This window comes from Chroicocephalus ridibundus, chromosome 7 (assembly GCF_963924245.1).
Source record: "Chroicocephalus ridibundus chromosome 7, bChrRid1.1, whole genome shotgun sequence".
NCBI classification, from domain to species: domain Eukaryota; kingdom Metazoa; phylum Chordata; class Aves; order Charadriiformes; family Laridae; genus Chroicocephalus; species Chroicocephalus ridibundus.
In genome coordinates this window covers 25,791,928-25,800,760 of record NC_086290.1, presented here as the reverse complement: position 1 = coordinate 25,800,760, position 8,833 = coordinate 25,791,928, and the positions used below count along the sequence as shown (strand labels likewise).

The 8,833-nt window shown below is 46.0% G+C and overlaps 1 long non-coding RNA gene across 1 annotated transcript; it reads right to left on the bottom strand.

The window, feature by feature from the left end:
* Nucleotides 1-2,019: 2,019 nt before the first annotated feature.
* LOC134518887 (uncharacterized) lies at nt 2,020-8,135 on the bottom strand. The gene is made up of 3 exons (XR_010072072.1): nt 8,012-8,135; nt 5,177-5,241; nt 2,020-2,143 (listed from the first exon to the last, which is right to left on the bottom strand). It is a non-coding gene; the product is annotated as an uncharacterized LOC134518887 (long non-coding RNA).
* Between the last annotated feature and the right edge of the window lie 698 nt (nt 8,136-8,833).

The window sequence follows — 8,833 nt, the reverse complement described above, 5'->3', positions numbered from 1 at the left end:
ACAGATCTCTTCTAAGTTTTGCACCCATACCAAGAGTCTCCTTCTTCCCGTCGAAAAGACTGACAAATGGGTACAGAGCAGACGAGCCCAAAGCCTGCACGGGTGTGAGTCAGGACTAGGATGAAAATACTAACCTAATGAAAGAGGCTTCTTTGGCTTCCAGTGCTGTGAGCCGGAAACTGAAATCCCAACTGGAGAAGGGAAAGGGAGGACAAAGAAATTCAGATTCAGCTGCTGACCCTACTTGTTTTCAGAGCACAGAGTATCTACTGTACTGAACCATAAATCAGCCAACCGGAGAATTCCTGCCCAGTCCCCTTGCGGTCATCTGGAAGTCACCTACAAGCATCTCGCACGAGGACAGGCGCAATGGCTGACTCCAGCAAGGTGCTGAGCACCTTCTGCACTGCTCGAGGTCGGGTGCTCAGTATGCTCACCACCACGCATGGCTGGACCCTGCCTTAATTCGACGCACTTCTGATTGAGCTGTGTAAACAAAATACAGTCCCGACTTGGAAAAAACACACTGTATTTAAGATCTAAAAATTAACTGGGCTTAAACCAATTGCCATTGTCAGGCATTCCAGCCTTTAGAACAGATCTAGCATTAAGTAATGGATGTCTGTAGGGAGTTCCCTTGGATCATTTGATCAAATTATGCTCTTAGAAGTACGCTTTAAAAATGTCATCCTGGTGTAGGAGGAAGAGAAAGAAAATAAGGCAATGAAATTAATGGAAATTTGGATAAATGAAATGTTGTCTCACGTATTTTGACAATGTAGACATCAGTAGGTTTGCCAGACAGATCAGCTTCAGATTTCAGATACAGCTTCAGCAATATTTGACTTGCGCAAAATAAGCTAGTCTAAAGCACAAGCTACTCACTAGCCATGTTCTTGGCTTTGCCCTCCCGAACCACTTTACAAGTTCATTTACATTATAACAGCTCTGGCCTTGCTTCTCCCATGCTTGAGGTCCTTCCCCAGTCCTTGGGAAGAAAGCTGGTGTCTGACAACATGGTCAATTTCTGGCCATAGAAGTGCTTTAAGTAACAAGGTGGGCCAGCAGCAGCAGCAGCAAAGGGGGAAAAGATGAGAAGAAACGAGAGATTGCTAAAATAATCAGATATAGACAGCAAGAGGAAAGAGCATGGCAATGCCTGAAAGGCTGAGACGGAGAAATCCCACCGCACCCATTGTTTAATTGTTACCTTGCTCTGCAAACAGCACGTTGTAGGTGCCTTTCCTTGGCTGACATCTGCTGCTGCGCCCCATTACTTTCAACAATAGGACATCGGGCACAACTGGGCATAACTGGGGGATCCACGGGGTCTTCGGCACCCACAGAGAGTTACAAAGAAAAGACGTTCTCATTGGGGTTTTGGATCTTAAGCCGAGTTTGCTGGACTGGGAGGTGCTTGGTGTTTTGGTGTTGTTGGGCCTTTTACTTGTGAATGTGACAGATTTCACTGTGAAGCCTAAGACATATTTTTAAAGATTCTCTTGAAACAGGCTCATACTCTAATACTGACTGTCCAGCCTCACAAAACACACTGTGACTTGATTTTGCGTTATTATGATGATGTCTTACAGCACCAAGTAAGAGAGACTGGTGTACTGAATTCAGGCTGGAGAATCTAAACATCCATCCTCTCGTTTGATTTTCCTAAATCTCTTTCTGACCCAAGCACCTAAATATCCTTAGTCCCGTGATGTTCCACACCTTGACCATATGGTCCGCTACCAGAGAAGAGCATAATTCTAGGCAATTAAGGCGCTTGCCCATATCCATTTCATCTGCAGATCTTTGGAGGTGCAAACAAAACACTGGATGGGGAAGACTTGCTAATGCTGATAGTGCTTTAGATCACTCGATAATCTTTTTCCTGTGCTAGTTATTACAGAATGGAAATCAAATGCATGCACGTTATGGCTAGGAACAGATGGCACTTCTGTTCTGTGAGGAAGAAACAGGGGCAAAGGGGCAGCAAAGTTGAACCTCCCCCCTTCCCTGCCTTACCAGGATTCATTGTGTTGCCCTCCTGTTACAGTTGGCTGTGGCTCTTTCTTGTTATAAAGAGATGTCAGAAGTTAGGGAGAGACAGATGATAACCTTAAATCCTTTACTGCATTTTATCAGGATTCTGGAAAAAAAAATAATAAAAAAATAAAAGCCAGCTGAGTGAGTTGGAAAATGTCAGTGAGGCATTACACAAAGAACTTGATACATTTGTTGACCTTTCTTCTTCCTCCACCCTTCTCCTCTAAGACGGATTTAGTAGTAGTGGGTGCTTAGTGCTATGAGTGCTTTCTTAAAAATAATTTAGATGCTATTGTCTGTCTGCCACTTGGAAAACATAGCTGTTTCAATGAGCCCCCGCTGAAATGGAAAAAAAAAAAAGAGGGTTTATTGAAATGCCTCCAAAAATGCACCAAAATTTCATTCTTTTCCTTGTCGGTTCAAACACGTCTTGTTCTTGCCTCTACAGTCTTTTGTTTTATTTTTTTAATTGTACTTTTGTATTCAGGGTCTTTTCATTTTTATCCCCTATTTTACAAATGGTGTGTGTGGCATTAAGAGCTGAAGGCAGAGATGAGAGGAGAAGTGTTTTGAACTGACTAATTTGCAGGCAAGAAATAAAGCTCTTGTAAGGTGGTCCCAGGGGTATCTTCGCCACGAACACTATTTGAAATGACATGTAATCTGGTACATTTCAAAGGCAAAACATTTCCTATTCTAAAGTATCTTCATGAGCCAGGGTTGGTTTACCTGTTTCCAGAGAATAATAAACTCCACCGGGGACAAGGAAACTCCTTCCCTCCCCTCTCAAAATTCCTGTTCTTTTTCAAAGGGGCAATTGCAGCCAACGGTTTATTTCTGTGCTATCTTTTCCTGCTCTGATGGCTTATAACTCAGTGCTCGCTGCTAATACATAGCTGAATGCACTTCTGGATTAAATACCAAGTAACAGAACACAGCACATCCCTGTACAATGCGATAAATAGTGGTGCGGCGCTCCCTTTCTGTTTCTACAACAGTGGAAAATTTAGATCTGGCTCTTACAGACTTCTAAAATTTCAAGCGTTTCACCATATACCTTTGATCTGGCAATTTCTTAATAGGAACTGTTCTTCTGCAGAAATCAGAGCTCAACTGACCTTGGAATACTGTATTAATACACTTTCTCAGAACAATTCAGTGTTTCTAGCCTCGTTGACATACTAAAAGGTTTACACGCAAAAGTCCACGTGTCATTTGTGAAGGCAGGCATTTCAGAAAAGCCTTATGTTTAGAATTTTGTCCATATTTTGGTGAAGGCTTAGCTGGTCTTGCAAGCTGACACACTTAATCATCATCTGAGAACGGATTCATGTACTACGAGGAATGTTTCTATATGTGTGTGATTTAAGGTTATGATACCCACAGTCTGCATTGCATGGTTATAAAAGCTTTAAAAATGTTTTAAATAGGGAATTTGGCCACAAATAAAATCCAAAGCTTTTGCAAAAATAAACACTGATAAGTATTACAAACCTTTGCTATTAATTTCACAGCTGTTCTGCCCTAAAGCTTTTAGCTACAAAAAAATAAACTGATGCTTTGTGAAATCCCTGAATTTACATTGACCACTGTTTCAACAGTTACCTGATTTTCTCTCTAACTCTGCATGGAGAAAAATGTCTATAATAATGATCCTACATGCCGGTTTTTTTAAAAATCAAAAACTTTGGTTACATTGATTTTCAAAATCCATATGCTTGTGCTCAAATGTACTGGCTCTACATAGTATTTTTTCAAGTGTGGACAACAATGAATACATTTCGTTACCTGCAGAGAGACACTGAAGGCTCCTGGAAAGGACAAGCAGAAGCGATGGAGTTGGAATGTCCAGAAAAAGAGAAATTTCTAAAAGAATGAAAAGCAAAAAGTTCTCTCCTGAACCCGATAATGATGTGAGACAGCCGATCGGGCAGGATGACTTGTGCTGTCAGTTTGCATTACCAGCCTCAGCCCTTTGAAGGACAGATTTTTGCACTGTGAGTGACCCTAACGTGTGTTGTACTTGGATCTCTACCAAATAGAAGTCATGATAAAATATTATGCCCCATAGATGGGTCTTACACCTTAGCTGTTGTTTTCCCCAAGGCTCTGTCAACTGTAGTTCTTAATTTATGGGAACTTTGCCCGAATGTGACTTGGAACAAAATGCGTCCAGTGTTCACAAAAACTTTCAAAGAAGGTGGTGCTGTTCCCCAGTACTGTTTATCTCCTGGACCGGTCCCCCTATCGATTCTGAACCATTAGATTAGTTTGGACTGGACCCTAATGCTAACAATCGTAAGAAAACAGAGCATTTACCATTAAATAAAAGATATTTCTACCAAATTAGTTAGCGATACCACTGGTCTTAGATATTCTAACTACTACAACTGGAGAAATAAACAAGGCCTTCCCATTACTGCCGAGCACTGTCACATGTTAACGCACAGACGGCGTTACATCTGGAACACATACTATCTGATGAAAGTTACGGTGCTTGACTCAGACAGCTGCCCGGGTGAATGCCGGCTGCCTTCTGAAATAAGAGGTAGCTGTCTGCTCTTCTGCATTTTACTAGCACAAGTCACCACCCTTGCATGAGTGTACTCCAGCAACAGATCTGACCCCCTGAATGCCTAAATATGCTGGCAACTTGCTAACCCTCCTCTGACCAAACTACCTCCTAGTGCCAGCCCGAGGACTTCTCTTTACCCCCCTGTGTTGCCTGTGTGTAATGTTACCTTCAGTGAGATGTTAATTTCATTTCTTATTTTTATTTTAAATGAGTCAGCCATACATTTCTAACATACCCGCTTCTGCGTGCATTTAAATATTTATATAAGCAAAAGGTAGGGATTCCATTAGCAGGCATCAATTGTTCCACTTCGGGGTTGCTTTTCAGACACAGCAGTATTTTGCTAATATAGAATACCTAGCCGGAAAGCAATACAATATCCTAGTGCACCTGATTTAACCAAACCGTATTTTTGAGGGCTGTTTTTTTTACTGTAGCGACTCATGCGATGTGGTGCCACTTAAACACTGTGTGTAGAACACATGCTTGTTTGAACACTCCATTATTTGGCTCGAAGTGGTACAGTATATTGTTCTGTTTAGGGAACAAGTTTGAATTTACCATTGACTCAGGAGAACTTCACAATGTACCGTTGGGTCAAGGACAGGAAGCTGCAGCAGAAATAGCTATGGAAAAAGCATCAAAAGAAGGCCACTGGGTTAGACTTCAAGTAAGTCAAAGCTCTTCATTACATCAGTGCTGCATTGCAGTGTTAAAAACTGAAGCTTTTCAAAATAACATGTGCCTAGATGAAAGAGTACTAAATAGTGATTTAAAACTTCCTTTGTCTTCACCACAAGGGAAGCACGTAACTTCATCTCTATATGCAAGTATCACTGAATATCACATGAAATATGAATTGCAACTATCTTGTGTGCAGGGAGTCAACTAATGTATTTTCCCAAGAACATGATATCTGATTTACTAATTTATTATCCATTAAAAAAAATCCTTTAGTAAATAAATGTGTAGCAAAAAGAATTGTTACGCTGTATAATCAGATGAATAGATACAAACAGGGAAGATTGCTGTCATTATGCAGTATATTGTGCTAAACAGATGCACACCATTTTTTTCAGATATTGTGCAATATCAAACTGCTTCCTTATGTCTGGGTTTTTCTTGTATCAATAAAATGTTTCATATTTCAAATCAATAGCTCACTGGGAGGCCTATTTTTTTTCCCTACCTTCTCCCCCCTCCTCCCTCCCCATCTCTGAATATTTATTTTGTAACAAGGTCGCTTGACACATTAGAGAAATTACTGAAGAAACCCAGGGCAGGAAGGCAGCAGGGCGATCGCTTTTGAGTGTGGGCAACCTGCCCCTTCTCCTAAAGAATGTCTCGTTCCAGGGGGGAGCTGGGGGACCTCCTATTAAAATAACGGATAAGCCACTACCTGAAGTGCTGCCCGATCATCATGCTGCACTGGGTAAATTTGACCAGGCAAGTAAAACACCATAGAAATAAAACTTTTAAAAATGTGACTATTAAACTTTGCATTTTTTAAAGCCACTTGAATTGGTGAAGTCATTAAAAGCCTTTTCAGGACACGCAATAACAAAGCAGAATGCATTTAATTTCTTAAAGGTTTGTTCACATATCCTAGACTGAAATAACCACACATCTATCACCCCTTAAAAAAAAAATCAAACAAGAAATCACTTTTCGTTTCAAAGCATCACATCTAGCTTCTGGTTAAGAATATGCCTGTGTGCACAGGAAACAAAGAATTTGCAGTCACTACAGATAATTACTACAGTACAGAAGAAGAATTTATTTTGGTTTAGTCTGGCTTAGTTTGATTTTTCTTGAAATGCGAAACCATGCTTTTTTTTGTGTCTCTGGAATATCTTTTACATATTCTGAGTATGTTGTGCACTGCAATTAGATCTTCAACTGAGGTAAATCAGTGAGGTTCACTATGGCGATTTGTATTGCTAAGGATTTGGTCCAAAATGTTCAGATCATATATAAGAGGAAAGCGTGCTTTGGCTGCTAGGTTATCATATTTTCCTCTCTCTTTTTTTAATCTCTGTTTTGGAAGGCTTTTAATAAAAACAATTTTTGCTATTGATTCTCAAAAGATACATACAAACACAAGGGTATATCGGTAGTAATTATAAACTACGATCAAAGACATGGTCAAAGAAATCAAGTATCTTTTTGGAATATGTATCTGTACTGAAGAAAGAGCACCAACCTGAATACTAAGAAACTCACCAATTACCAAAAAAGAAAAAAAAAAAAAAACAACAACAAAAAAAAAAACAAAACAAAAAACCCAAACCAATGTTTTTCGACTGTCATTTAAACTGTACGTTCTAAAAAACCTTTGTAAAAATTACAACGGCTTTTCTTCTTTTCCCCATGTTTAGAACAACCTCTTCAGCAATAAGGAAAAAAAAAAAAAAAAAAGGGGGAAAAATCGCCGTCCGGCAGCAGCCCAGAGGCAGGGGTGTCCCCCAAAGTGCTGACAACCGCACAAAGCAAACCGCCGGCCGCGGGGACAACGCGTTTGTCACCAACTTCTGCCGGGGACCGGGAGGTTGGGGGGGGGCGGCGGGCGGCCCCTCCGCCCAGCGGGGCGGCTGCGAGTCCCGCCGCCTCCCGGGGACACTTGTGGCGGGCGCGATCGGGGTGTCCCGGCCGGGCCGCGCCGCACCTGCCGCGGGGCGCCACCACGGTGCGGGCCCCTCAGGCCCGGCTCTGCCCTGGAAGTCGTAACCTCTTGGCTCCCCTCGCTGCTGTGCGAACCCGCGGTACCTGCCGAGCGCCCGGGGCAGCCGCCCGTCCCCGTCCCCGTCCCTGTCCCTGTCCCTGTCCCCGTGGGGCGGCGGTGGCGGCGCGGCGAGGGGGGCCGGTGAGCGGGACGCGGCCGGAGCGGCGGCGCGTTCCCGGAACCAGAGCGCCCCCTGCCGGCAGCTGCCCCCGCCGCCGCCCTGGCTGAGGTGCGGGCGGGCGCCGCCCGTTGCGGGCGCCGCCGACGGGGCGGGGGCGGGGGGATGGAGGGACGGACGGGGTCCGGGCGGCCCCGGCAACCCGGCCCGCGGAGAGAGGGAGGCCCTGCGGAGAAGGAGGCCTCGGGGGAGAGGGAGGCCCCGGGGGAAGAGGCGTGTGCCCTCCGGTTTTGACCCTGGCCGGGGCCGCGGGGCTGGGATGGGACGGCGACCGCTGAGGAGGGTTTCGCCCGGAGATGGGGCGTACGCGGTTCCCCACGCCGGGTCGCACCCCGCCGGCACGGCCGCTACCGCACACCCGGGGCCGGCGGGGAAACTTTCCCGTGGGCTCTAACCCGCCCCGCATCCCGGAGCCCCACCTCGGGCTCCCGCTTATCGCCGATACCGGAGCCATCGAGGGTGGCCGGAGCAAAGTCAGCAAAATCAAGGCACGTACTGCACTTTCTCCCGTAGTTGCCATCCGGAGGACAGGGCTGTGACACGAGCAGAAACCGGTCCCGGAGAGAGGTGACAGACCTGCGGGGCTGGAGGGGACGTGGCCGACTGCCATCGCCGGCGTCCGCCCGCTGAGCCGGGCTCTGTGTCTGGGGAAAGTAAAGGCAGGCATTAACGGGCATACTTCCGTACACTTTTAAATGGCCGCAAATGCACCACTCTTTTTGAGGAATTACATCTTTAGCTGTTTAATAACTCTGCCCCTGCCCCCACCTCCAGCGGTGACCTCTAATCCCGGGTTCCCTGCGAGGCCATGCCAGCGCAGCCGAGCGGCGACACCTCCCACGTGTTCGTGGGAGATAAAACTATTTTGGGTGTGGGGAGGCAAAAAAGCCCTCTCCCTCCCCGCTCTGTGGGGCAGCTTGTGGTTATCACCACCTGCAGCGGTGGCCGCAGCCAGAGGGACCCTTGCCGCCGGATGGAGATGGCAGGTAGGTAGCAGCCAGCACCTACATCTTCGCTTCCCGGCCCACGCATGGCCGAGAGGGGTGGCTGGTAGCCCCCATCCTCACCTGAGAACACACTCGCCATCTCACCTCTACCTCCTCCTTCCCCTCAGTCCTGAGCAAGGCAGGCACAGAAAGATCCCAGCGCCACATGCAGGGGCTTCATCCCCACCCTGTCCCCAAAGGCAGGAGTGAGACAGGCCCTGTACGTACATGGCAGCAAACTGTGGGCTCCCCTCTTCCTTCTCCTGTGGCGCTGGTGTCCCTGGCCAGCAGTGGCTTACCTGCCGGCAAGCCCCACGCCGGCCTGCAGCCGT